We start from the raw sequence: 12,913 nt of genomic DNA, 5'->3' as shown, positions 1-12,913 counted from the left end.
GGTTTCTTTAAAAAAATAATAATAATTAACCACTGCTGCCAACTATGATATGAGACACAGTTTTATTTATTAGCCAGGCTGTTGAAAACCAGTCTCACATTGACAAACTCCAGCTGTGCGCTCATTTTGTAACGTCTGCTTGAGAAAGTGCATGCACACCATCATCTGCCATTTGGTAAAGACATCTTCAGAGCGGGTACATCAGGACCCTTTCAGATTTACCTTTCATCGTGACCCAGAATGTGTCCTGAACTCCCACAATGAAAGCTGAGATGCCTCTGCCCTTGACCCTTCCCCAGAGTTGCCTATCACTCAGCTAAGTTGGTGGGAAACTTCACTTTCCTTGGGAGGGGGCCTGGCTGTGCCTGCAAACTCTAATGTAATGTTCAGCATGAGATCAATAACTCATGCTCCGCTTCTGAATGGGATTACTTTGCTTTTGTATATTCAAGACAAGCCTGGGGCTCCACTGGTTACTGCATCAGAATAATTGAATGCTGCACAGCGAGCAAAGTGACTGATAAAACACAATCCATGGTTTATCTCTCCCCCATCTCCTCCTACATGTTTCCTTTCTTCAAACAACGTACACCCCTATGGACAATCTTCCCTTTAACATGCTGTGCAATGTGGTATCTTTTAATGTGAGCACAAATTTAATCCCTTGTGAAAAACCTTCTGTTCAGTATCTTCTATAAATCATGAACAGAGGGTAGGGGTGGAAATCTTGACTTTACAGGAAGAATGGGCACATCCTTATTTGAATGGAGGATACAGTTGGGACCACAGTTGGGATCCTGTCCCTAACTGGAAATTGATCAGTTGTGCTTCGTATCACTTGTGTCTCTAATCTGACATTCTGGGATCAATGATGCCAAAAGACTTACTGCTATACCACAAATAACATGAACAGTGGCTAAGAAGTACTTCAATGTACACAAGTTTAAAGGGCTGGTTATGGAATGTGGCTGTTGTAGATTATAGATACAAATTTATGCTGCTTTTCCTTATGATGCACAAGTTCTCTCTGTCCCCATACTCTCTCTCTCTCTTTCTTTCTCTCCCTCCCACTTCCCCCTCTCTCTTTCTTCTTCTCTTTCTCTTTTTCTGAAAGCCAGGTAACGTGGAAAGGCAGTGCGATGCTATGATGCAAAATAAGAAGTGTAACAAAACCAGCTTTGTATCCATTGGGCTGGAGGAAGATGCCCTTAACCAATTGTAAATTGGAAAGGGAGAGACAGAAGGGATATGTCTTCACAAAGACTTGCTAGGACTCCAGACTCTATTCTGTCTGTGTCTGTAATGAACTCTTGCACTTCATTTGACTGCAGCGACTTGCTTTTCAAAGGCAAATGTTGGAATGATTCATATGTGCGTGTTTATGATCTTAAAAGCTATATCAAATGTTGGCTTATACAGAAGTAACATTTTACAAGTAATAACAGCAACAAAATGTACCATTTGCCTGAGGTTTATCGGAGTTGTAGTCCAAAAACATTTCTAAGCTCGAACGTGATGCCACCTCTGGTTTTAAGTAGAAGCAGTTCAGACACATGATTTCCAGGTCCTGCCTGAAATCTTGTTTCTCAATGTGGCAAGTTGCGAGTAGGCCCACTGAGTCAATGGAACTAATGGAGGCATTGATTCAGTAATAACCCCCCCCTGGTTCAATGGGCTTACTCTAGCTGCAACTTAATATGCTAAGCAACAGGATTTCAGCCACTGCATGTTAATAAATCAACTGATGGGAAATAGAGCGTTACACACGTGGAAGCATTCTTTGGAAAACAGTTTGATTCAATTCACATGACAGGAAGATTTGCAAAAAAATCTATTTTTAAAATAGCTGCAAACAATGTATCATGAAGACTAACTCTTCAGCAAGAAGGCTGAGGAAAGTATTGAAATAAATGATGAACAGTTAGGAACAGGGGTGGATGACTCAAAGCTAAAAGATCATTTTGGAGCAGAACAAATGAATCTCTTTCATAACTGTCAAATACAAAGAGATGTTGAATAAGCCAAAGTCGCTAGATAAAGCTGACTTCTGGGAAAGTACAGTTGCCTGTTTCTCTGAACTGTGCTGTTCGCACCCATCCAGAGTCACCTGGTACACAACTACAAACACTTGTCGAAGGGAGTACAGAGCAAAGAATCTAAATATAGGACGAGCACAGTAAAGGGCTTACAAATTAATATTGGTACTGTTATATGGCAGGGATGTGGTGGCACTGCAGGTTAAATCGCAGAAGCCTCTGTGCTGCAAGGTCAGAAGATCGAATTAGATCGTCATTAGATCGAATCCACGTGAGGGAGTGAGCTCCTGTCGCTTGTCCCAGCTCTTGCCAACCTAGCAGTTTGAAAGGATGTAAAAATGTGAATAGATAAATAGCTACCACCTTAGTGGGAAGGTAACAGTGTTCCGTGTCTAGTCATGCAGGCCACATGACCACGGAAACTGTCTTCAGACAAACGCTGGCTCTATGGCTTGGAAACGGGCATGAGCACCGCCCCCTAGAGTCAGACACGACTGGACTAAATGTCATGGGGAACCTTTACCTTACTGTTTTACACTCAAGATTAGCGTACGGAGGGGGGATTAAGCTGGTGCTTGCATTCAGGTTTGCACTTACTTAGACTTTCAAGTCACACCTTCGCTCCTGTTTCCATTAAATCATTTCAATGATGGGAGTGTTACTGGTGCACACTTTCTTAACTATTTTTAAAATGCATTTTCCATAGAGGGAGAGTTTTGTTGAAATCAAGATTCTTGATGAAAGTACCATATTGTGCCTGCTGAGATTTGCTGTGAGATGAATTACACCTGAGAAATTTACACATTTAAAGCGTGAAAGTGTATTAAGTGTTTCAGAGAATTAAAATGCACACAAAACTAAGCACATATTTAAATAAAGCAAGTACTGAAAACTAGATATCAACATCCTTTTACAGAAAATGGGAAAATGCATGCAAATTGTGTGTGTTAAGAATACTACGTAGAAAAAAATTACACATCTTTGTAGTTTTCTGACAATGTGTGTGTATATGGGTGATAAAAAACAAAGTACAACAACCTGAGGTAAACAAACAGTGGGAGAAGATTCAAGGTGGGACTCAGTACAATACAGTACAGTAACATTTATTTCGGAAACCAAATAAAACTCAGAGGCAGACAAGTAGGGAAGTTTCAGGAAAAAATGCACTGAAATTGAGAGTGAAAGTGTTCCACATTGTTAATCCCATGGTAAATATTTATCTGCATATATTAATAGAGTAGATTAGATCTGTATGTTAATCATCATCTTAAAACACTGGCCAACTTTAGAAACCGCCACACCCTTCCTTGGCTGCTTATGATTTGAACAAGAAAACCACTCTGGTGCACTGTGGGAAAGCAAAAGTTACCACACATCTGCAAAGGTTCATGAAAGGACTAGTTCCAACACCATTTCCAACAGTGATTCCCTTGATGTTCAAAGCAGATTCCACTGATACCACCAAGGAAAAGCACAGAGGAAGAGAAGGCTGCTTTGAAGCTTCCATGTTTTTTGAATCCCCCTACTAGAATTCAGCCTGAGGGAAAAATTCTGGGGAGTCCCCAAAACCCACAAGTATCATCCCTAGTGAACACATATGGGGGTCAATTATGTTGCCCTCTTCCAGCCTGTGTATGTCAACAGCCCTCATGAATAATCTTACCCAGTATAAAATAAACACATTGCAACTATTATATTCCTGCTCACATATGCTTAAATGGCTCTGGAGGCCAGAGTCATTGAGAGGAGCATGTTACCCTGCCTCTTCTATTGTCAGTTTCAACATGAGGGAGGGGGGGGGCTCTTCTTCCCAACTAGCCTTTCCACATGAGCTAAACTTTGAAGCAATGGGTGTTCTGTCTCATATGGGCAGGCTACCCAGATACAGCAGCCTCCAGTCTTCAGATTGTCACTTTCATGTGTTGAAAGATGTGATGGAGGAAGGCGGAACAAGTGTGGTCTCCTGATCACATGAGAGTTCCACATGCCCATCTAATGACTGAGATTCCACACCAAGATTCCACGCTCTCAGGAGAAGGGGAAAGCACACCTGTGAACGACATGAACAAAATGACAAAAATATAATGGGTGAATGATGCCACTTCTCAATCAAATTTAGATTGCTTAGAAGGCCAAAACTAGCAGGGAGGGATTTAGGAGACAATCAATACTTGAAGGAACAATATTTGACAATCTACCGATTTCTTCTTTTTCCCACTTACACATCTGGTCTCTGTCTATTTCTATCTCTTTTTATTTAAAAAAAATGATGAAATTCCTCCTTCTGTATATACCTTCCTTGGTATATTTTCCGAAAATCTGCACATTTCGTACACATTTTTAAACCATATGCATTGCTTTCATGCATGTTCCCTCGTATTGGACTAAAACATGCTTATGACACACTTTTGCTCATATGTGAAATGTGTATATTTTACCAGATAGTTGTCCACTGATGTTCAAATCCCACAAGTCAAAGTGCCAAGGTACTAGCAGAGCAAAGTCGAGGAAGACTGCAAAAATGCTGTCAGAGCTTATTCCTCACACATCCCTAGGAAGCATACCTGCTCTGAAGTGCCCTTAAATAAGAAGCCATTGTATGCTTAGCAAGTAAGCATTGCCCATTGGCAATTTACCTTCCCCTTTCAATATGTTTCAATTTCACATTATCTAGATGTTCTTGATTTTTACTTTAAAAACCATAAAGGCCAATATTGCTTTCGATAACTGAGCAGGAAGGCCTCTTTTCATTTCCCTCTTTCATTATTTTTACCTCACACCAAACCTATGGCAACATCAACAAACATTCTTCAGTTCTTCTCTCTTCTGTGGCTGTTCTCTTATGCTTGTCTCTTAAAAAAAAAAACAAAAAAACATACAGCGAGGCCTGAGGAGTTATAACCTGAGGGTGGGCTAGAAAATACAGTCATTGCCTTTATGGAGGCCTTGATAGGCCTTTAATGAAAGACTGCCAAACCTGTAAGCTATAAGCCTGGCTGGCTAATTACACCCAAGCCAAGCAGAGGAGTAATGTTCCTGTCTCAGTAATTCCTTGTTGTGCTTCATTCATGTTAGCATTTTGAGCTTTCACTCTGCAATAAAGCTTTCTGTTTATTGAGAGCTTTTTTTACTGAAGCATATGAGTCTGCACTGCCATTTTATGAATGCTGATGGGTAGATTGCTTCCTTGTGTTTCCTGATGGCTCCAAACTAAACAGGGAAAGGGAGACACATGATGTGTGTCCCAACCTTTTGCGTACTTGCTTGTTTTTCACTTTAATATAGGGAGGTGAAGAAATGTTGCCCAAGTTTCATTTACAGCAGAGACAAGGGCTGACACAGGATTCTTCCACAACCACCTCCAGAGATTGAAACACCAAGTGCTTTTTCCTGTTGCTATGAACATGCATGTTTCATAAGATGCTTCTCATGTGTTTTCTCCTCCTGAAGCCAAGGAAGGCCACACAGCAAACACAAAAGCTCTTAGGAAATATCTGTAGGCATGTAAGAATGACATACCTGAGAGGGTATCTTGGGACACTTATGTTCTAAGGCAGTGGTCCCCAACCTTGGGCCTCCAGATGTTCTTGGACTACAACTCCCAGAAGCCATCACCACCACCTCTGCTGGCCAGGATTTCTGGGAGTTGAAGTCCAAGAACATCTGGAGGCCTAAGGTTGGGGACCACTGTTCTAAGGCATTAGTTCCCAACCTTGGGTAACCCAGGTGTTCTTGGACAGCAATTTCTAGAAATCCCAGCCAGCACAGCTGGAAACGAAGGCTTGTGGGAATTGCAGGCTAAGAACATCAGGGTTATCCAGAGTTGGGAACCACTTTTCTAAGGTATTCACAAGGAACAAATATGCCAAGGTGGTTCAGTCAGTGGAAACAGCAGCCCTTCTTTATGGCCTCAAATATGATGTTCAGTTTAGACTCTTTAATCATGACCCCTGGTCACATGAGTTATTTGGTTTGGGTTTTTTAATTGGCCTGGATGACATATTACTTTGAAGATTTTACATTGACTGTGATGTCAACCAACCTCAGTTCCCCCCCCCCATTCTATGATACTGCCCAGTAGGACATCGCCTCCTCCTCCTTTCCCCCAAGTTCCCAAGTCTGGAGCCTATCCAGTCTCAACCCTAGGATGATTTACCCGTCTGAAAAATGACAGATTCCAGATTTTAGTCCAGTAAATCACTCTTTGAGGCTCTTTGATTATTTGCGATCTCTCAAGTTGATCCTATTCAGAACTGGTTCAACTCTCTGCTTGATTTATGGAATGGTAGAGCTGGTATGTGCCAGCTAGTTGCGTTCTCCTCTATACAAACACATCTCCTACTCAAATAGAGTGTTTGCAAAAATCTTTGTGACAAAATCAGTTATGGTAACATTACGAACTGACAGAACTGGCCTACAAATAAGATAAGAAGCAGACACATGTTAAATCATCCAACAGTAAAGGGGATACTTTATGGAAATGAACTTGCAAGATAATAATTTGAATTTGACAAGGTGATAATTAAAGTCCCTAGATAGACTCTTTCCACATCTGTATGCCTTTCAGTAAAGTTGGTTAGCATATTAACTACTGCTGGGGAATGCTAAAATATATTCATGGAATGTTAAGCTGCATATTATTATGCATTTCAATTTGTATAATAAATGTAACAAAATGCAGTGCATACAATATTACAGAAGAGGCACTAATCTCTATTATAAACGTATTTTAAAAGCACATTGATACCATACCAAGCCCTTAGATGCCAATTTTATCTAGAGAAATTCAAGAGATTTAAGTCCTAATTGATCTCACTGGCAGGAGGAAAAAGGAAGATAAATTTTTAGTGCATGCAAAATATTCAAGCCGAGATATTTTGAGAGCTGTAGCTGGAACCGTTATGTACTGCAGTTAATGAATAATTATCATTGATACTTTTCTTTATTGGCAGTAGTTTGTAATTAATAATGACTATGAAAAAGCATCATTGCACGTGTTATTTAATTTACTATTTGCAGTTTACTAAGGGAAATAAATTCCAGTGAACAAGATTCCACCGTAGAAACTTACTGAATATATTCTAATCTCAACATTAGTTTCAAATATGCCACAGGGCACCAAAAAAGAGGGTGGAGTTCAATGTAAGTAAAAGCCTATTTTCACGACAGGACATTTTCTTCCATCCAGAAGGTTCCCCACTCTTCATAGTCTTCTAAAATCTCCAATTATTTATCTGACACCCTTTTGAGGCATTCCATGTATGTGTGCACAAAATGTGCATGTGTAGTGCACAGTAATCCTTCTCATAGTGTTCCACCGATAGAAGCAACTCCATTAGCAGGACTTTAGTTGAATTCCATGGATACCTGCTTTCAGAATCTATCCATCTTGTTTGCCCTTAATGTTGCTTTCCTCCCTTGTTTCTGGCCCTCTTGGGTCTTATTTACCCAATCTGGTAGTTTACTAAAATCATTTGGATTGCCACAGGATTGTCCTTACCAGTCCAGATACACATCACTATCTCAACACAGCACCATGTTGTAGACCACTGCAATCAAAATGCTCAAACGGCTCTCTCATCAATCTGATTAAGAACAGCAGTGGCAATGAAGAGGAAGAGGAAACTGAAGAGAAAGGAGAAGCGAAGAAGGAGATGTGGGCACTGTAAATATTAACATCAAGAAATAAGATGAATATGCTCCAAGGTTCACAGGGCAGATCCCACCCCCACCCCCAATATTGACAGAACATTGTGGATAGGAAGATACAGCATGGCATGCTATGCGGACTTCTCTTTTTATACATATAGGAAAACACACACACACACACAAATCCTGCAGCCCTGAGGTACTCATTAAGAATGAGTAAAATGAATGTTCATCAGGGTGGGAACATGTATATACATTATCTATCTATCTATCTATCTATCTATCTATCTATCTATCTATCTATCTATCTATCTATCTATCTATCTATCTATCTATCTATCTATCTATCTATCTAGTTTAAATTACACCTTTCTCCACAGGCAACTTTCAAATAAAGAGAAGAGATCCAAATAAACTAGAGATGTGTGAATACCATCCACTTCAATTTGATCCAAATTATTAGTCTTAAATTGGTCTGAGACGATTTATTTATAATTTTATTTTATTAGATTTATACCCCATCCATCTAGACCAAAGGTCTACCGATTTGAAGGTTATCTGCTTTTATTTGTATCAGAATATTCAAAACTATTGGTATGGATCTGATTAGTGAAAAAACAGGAAAATCAAGGACTCTAACCTGGGAGGAGTGAAACTCAGTGCCCGAACTACTGCTCATCCTCCTGTGTGAAAGCAAACCTCCTCCCACTTCTTTCCCCTCCTCTCTTCCTCCCTCCCTCCTCTGTCAGGATCCATGCAATTTACTCAAATATACTAAACAAAAATGTTTACTGAAGGGAAAAGAATTATCCTTGGTTAGTAGTTTCAGTGTCAAAATACCTAACCACTGCCTTATGTGTCACATCTACTACGCAACTTGTCAGGAACACAGACATGCATGCCAAAAAGAAGTCATCAAAGTGCTGCAAAATAAAATCCAGGGACAGGCATCAAAAAGTAAAGAGAGATCCAACAGAGTTATACTGGTTAGTGCAATATTGTTTTTCCCCCTCATTCTGTTGGCACTGGAAGGGTGTTGCCTTCAATTCATTTTGAGCAATAATTTCCATATATCATCGTATTTTTCATTATTGCTTACCAGCTTGCTAAACACATATATTAATGTGTATATGTTTAGCAAGTTGGACCTTTCTGCTCATTAATCTTTTTCTTTATTGCTTTCCCCTGACTTTCTTCTCTTTCCCATCATAATCACATGCAACAGCCTTTCTCAGTTAATTTTCTCATGGGTTTAGCATTTAAGTTGTTGGATAATGTGATCTGTTTTTTTAACGTGATTGGGCTAGACTGTGAGAATATGATTTCAAACATACTCTCCAGCAAGGAGGCTCAACATAAATGCCTTGATACACAAGTATGGAACTGTTTCCTTTTGGACTGCAAATCCCAGAATCCTCTAATCCAGCATGCTCATGAATAAAACAAAGTGCCCCCAATGCATATCCTGCATACCCCAAGGTCCAAACATAAATTGAATAGCTGAAAATATTGCAAGCTAAAAATACTCTTGCATCAGAAATCAAACAAAACTGTTTTTAAAAACAAGCAACATTTATAATAAAGCAACTACTAGCTCCTTTGTTCTCATTTATGAAAATGAAAACTGGACTCATTTTGCTTGTTTTTAAAAACAGGTTTTGTTTGATTTCCGATGCAGGAATGAAGACCAGATTCAGTAAGGAAAAGAACTAGGTCTAAAGACCTCTACAAGTTGTAGGAACATTACAAGCGCTCGCAGAGTTTCTTGATCTCAGTGGTTTTCTGAGACTTGCCGTGCTGAAACTCGCCTCCAAGCCTTCATCTTGTACAATACTAGCAAGATTTCTCAGCCTCCCATGAAAACAAGACTCTGGTTTGGGTTTCCCTTTTTCCTTTTTTTTAAATTTTTTCCCCCACATTTTATTCTGCATACAAGACTGCCAGATTCTGTAAAGCTTATTGCCCCTTCTAGTGGATCTTATGCAGGAAAGATGCCATTCTGCCTAGGGATTGTAATAACCCTGCACAGCTTGGCATTTCTTCCAGAAATAAAGGTCATAAAACTTCCCAAAAAATCCTGTGAGATTTTCTGAAAGATTTCTCCAGAATAAATACCTGACACAGACAGCTCTCTCTGTGAGGAGAAAAGAGAACCTTTCCCCTGCCTTGGTTTCTTTCCAAAAGTGAGAAGCCACAAGATTCACAGCCCTGAAGGGTTATATTTCTTTTTCTAACCTTGCTGGCTTGAGCTTCTACCAAGGAAACATGGAGCCTGCTTATATGTCTCAGTGAATCCTTCCCACCTACACTTGAGATGTCAACCTGATTCCTAAAACTAAATGAAGGAAGAAGAAGAAAAAAAAGGAGTATTTTGTCCCATACAATCATGGATTGACATTTTACAATCCATAGGAGGTTTATCCATTCTATGCAAATATATAGCCAAAATCCTATTAGGAACAGCCTCATGCATAATGGCAGTCATGCAACAATTTTTCCGTTCTGGTTTAGCATCCACTCAGTTTAGCAACTGGGTGTAAAACTCTTCTCTTGCCCCAAGGAAGTGGGGGAGCATGATGAACAGTGAAGAGGACAAGTGGGCTTTCTTGCAGTTTCCCTCACTCTCTACAAAGCTTATAGGATTCTGGCCCCTATCTCTAATGTTTTCCAAGTGGTCTCCTTGGCCACTGCAGTAAATTCACAGGTGTGTGTATGTGTATAAGTCAGTGGGGGAAGGCATGACATTTCAACTGTTCTGGAGTAAAAGTGTCTATAGCAGTTCACAGCAAATCAGCCCCTTTTGCAAAGGTAAGCATATTTTTGCCTTTTTGAACACACTTCTCTTTTCAGCATACTTTCGAGAATGTAAGGAAGTTCCACTGAACTTAAGTGTTAGCCTGCTTGGGAAGATCCATGGACCAGTAGATGCTGTTCTGGTAACACACTAAAGCTATATGACATGATTGGAATGAGAAGCAAGACACACGAAAAACTGCACAGAGAAGTACTGTCCATTCATTTGTGTCATATTTGAATAAGGAGTGAGTCACCCAACGTGCTTTGAAGGCAGATGTACAGTATCTTATAAGTAAGCCAGCATTTCATGGATGTTAATCTATATGAGAACATAGTAATGGGTTATCTGGGCTTGGGAAAGTTACTTTTTTGACTGCAGCTTCTAGGATCCCTTAGACAGCATGGCTGGCTGATGCTGGGAGCTGTTTTCAACTGGTAAAGTGTCTTCTTATTGGAAATAACTACCAAATGTTGGACAATGTGGAGCAAACAAGACAATGTGGAGCAAACACTTAGGAAGCATTCAGAATTTGTGCCCCTTCAAGGAGTAGATGTCTGTTCATCCCAGCTTGTGTTTTCTTCACCTCTGTGTTTTGCATTCCTTTGTGGTTTGTTTTGTAACTGAACACTGGAAGGTAAACATGGGTTCATTTTGCCAATCTGATGGCTGAAGTACTAATTCCTGAGCAAACTGCTCTCTCTCTCTCTCTCTCTGTGTGTGTGTGTGTGTGTGTGTGTGTGTGTGTGTGTGTGTGTGTGTGAAACAGGCTAAATAGAGGAAACTGATAAGCTCTTTAGTATCTGCTTTCCTCTTGTGACTGAGGACCAAAGATGCATTCACTGCACGTGGCAAGAGTTCCTCATGTGTTTCTCTGCATCCAATAGGCAGGTGAGTTTCATGGTCACTGCTGCTTATCTATTTAGAATTGGAAACCATGTCACACTACTACTCTAAGAACCTTGTGGCATCGTGGTTAAACTGCTGTACTGTGCTCACGACCTGGGGTTCAATCCCAGGTAGCCGGCTCAATGTTGACTCAGCCTTCTATACTTCCGAGGTCGGTAAAATACGTACCCAGCTCACGGGGGGGGGGGCAATGTGTAGCCTGCATAATTAACTTGTAAACTGCCCAGAGAGTGCTTGAAGCACTATGGGGCGGTATATAAGCAGCATGCTTTGCTGTGCTTTGTATGGCCGTGATTCAGCCATGGTATCCATGTGAAGATCACCCAGTGGAAACTACACATATACCACCTTTGGCATATGTGAGATTCCTAATCCAGAGCGGAATTCATAGGCGGAAACCTGCTTCTCAGCACAGATAATCTTTTTTCCCCCCCCCATTATGTGAAGTTTATGTCAGCCATAGATAGTGATACGATACTAGTCTGGTCAACTGTTGAATTGCTAAGCTATATTTCTCGGAAAAAGAAGTATCCTAAGGACCTTCTTGATCTGAACCTCAGCTGAGAATATTTACAGTGTTGTCTGTTTGACACATATAGATTAATGGGATTGTTCAAAAGGTCAAAAATCACGCCTGAGGAACCTACAGAGAAGAACCTGAGAATAACAATTGCCAGGTGCTGCTGCTTGAAAATTGCCTGCTATCAGTTTACTGGGGCAGCCAGTAGCCTGCAGATAGCGGCAACAACAAAACCTTTCAGCACAACAAATCAGTGCATATGACAAAGCAGGGACTCTCTATTATGTTTGATGATGGCCATACGTCTTTTTCACTGTATAGCTTGAAAATAACATTCTCCACAAATTAGAAAGGTTGCCTATGAATTTAAAAGGGATCTATATGTCATAGTCCCATCATCCGTATTCTATAGGATAACGGTGTGCAGCTTTGCAGAAAATACTCAATAGTCTTCAACAATTTACTAAAGGGAATCTCATTCTTTTATAAAGTACTTGATAAATTTTTGATTGACCACAGGTTTCAAGGCAGTGCAGGAGGTTACTGCCTTTCCTTTTATCATCACACTAGTTCTATGAGGTACATCTGCAGAGGAATAATGACTGGCCCTAGGTCATCTAATAATATGAATAAGGGAGAGACAGTTGTGGTCACTCTTTGGAAAATAATCACCATTTGAGAGGTTACATTTGTGGTTTCAGCTCAGTCAGAAGAATGCCTTTGCCTAGCCCTGGCAAATAACTGGGTGAAAATACAAACCAGAGGACCAAAGCTGCAGCATTCCATTCCCTGAGATTTCAGGGCTGAAACCTGAGCTGAGGTGGGGGATTCGTGTCACAGGGAGAGGCCCCTTCTAATGCCCCAGAGGTGGGCAGGCAAATGTTGGAATAAGGCAGACTGGTTCTGTGCCAGCTGAAAGAGTCAACTGGCAAAAAGAGTTCCACTCTCTGACTTTCTTCAAATGGCACTATGGGTCTCAATATATTTATCTGCCAGCTCTCTATC

The 12,913-nt window shown here is 40.4% G+C and overlaps 1 long non-coding RNA gene across 1 annotated transcript; it reads right to left on the bottom strand.

Annotated features, from left to right (window-relative positions):
* Positions 1 to 1,051: 1,051 nt before the first annotated feature.
* LOC140705447 (uncharacterized) lies at positions 1,052 to 7,644 on the bottom strand. Its single transcript, XR_012084833.2, has 3 exons — positions 7,537 to 7,644; positions 4,810 to 4,888; positions 1,052 to 4,086 (listed from the first exon to the last, which is right to left on the bottom strand). It is a non-coding gene; the product is annotated as an uncharacterized LOC140705447 (long non-coding RNA).
* Between the last annotated feature and the right edge of the window lie 5,269 nt (positions 7,645 to 12,913).

This window comes from Pogona vitticeps, chromosome 3 (assembly GCF_051106095.1).
Source record: "Pogona vitticeps strain Pit_001003342236 chromosome 3, PviZW2.1, whole genome shotgun sequence".
NCBI lineage: Eukaryota > Metazoa > Chordata > Lepidosauria > Squamata > Agamidae > Pogona > Pogona vitticeps.
This window is presented reverse-complemented; position numbering and strand designations above follow the sequence as displayed.